Raw genomic sequence first — 571 nt, forward strand, 5'->3', positions numbered from 1 at the left:
GCCCAATATACACTACTAAGAATTACCTTCAATAGAAGAATTATCGCACATTTCTAAGCTGTCTCGTACTTAGAGCACACCTGAAAAGATTCTCATAAAGCCTGCCTTTGTATTTAGTCTTTTAAGTACGTGTTTTGCCAATTCTCACGTTACTTAAACAGATTATGTGCTTTAAAACCTTTTTTCAACAGTGCATAGCTCTTAGTTTTCATTGATTATATATTACATCATCATTGACGTGTTCCCACATACTGTTTAGTTAACTTTGCTAAGAGAGAAAATGTAGACTAAGTAGATTCTATTGATTTTAGATTCTGAAAGTCTCCATCTCTGAATGATGTCTGAAAGCCTGTTCGGTGTTATAACACTGAAAGGTTTTTTCTCGAATTGGTTTGCTTTCTATAGTCTTTGTGCTTCTTTAATAGTAGACACTTTGAAACATACAATCTTGTAGTGTACGTATAACAACACTTTTAAGTATTTTAGTTCCTTGAATAAATAGAGTTGTTTTAACAACTCTATTTATTCAATTATGTACAAGCTGCCCAGTGTCGGCTAACAATATGAAGAA

Source organism: Limulus polyphemus, unplaced genomic scaffold (assembly GCF_000517525.1).
Source record: "Limulus polyphemus unplaced genomic scaffold, Limulus_polyphemus-2.1.2 Scaffold15, whole genome shotgun sequence".
NCBI classification, from domain to species: Eukaryota; Metazoa; Arthropoda; class Merostomata; order Xiphosura; family Limulidae; genus Limulus; species Limulus polyphemus.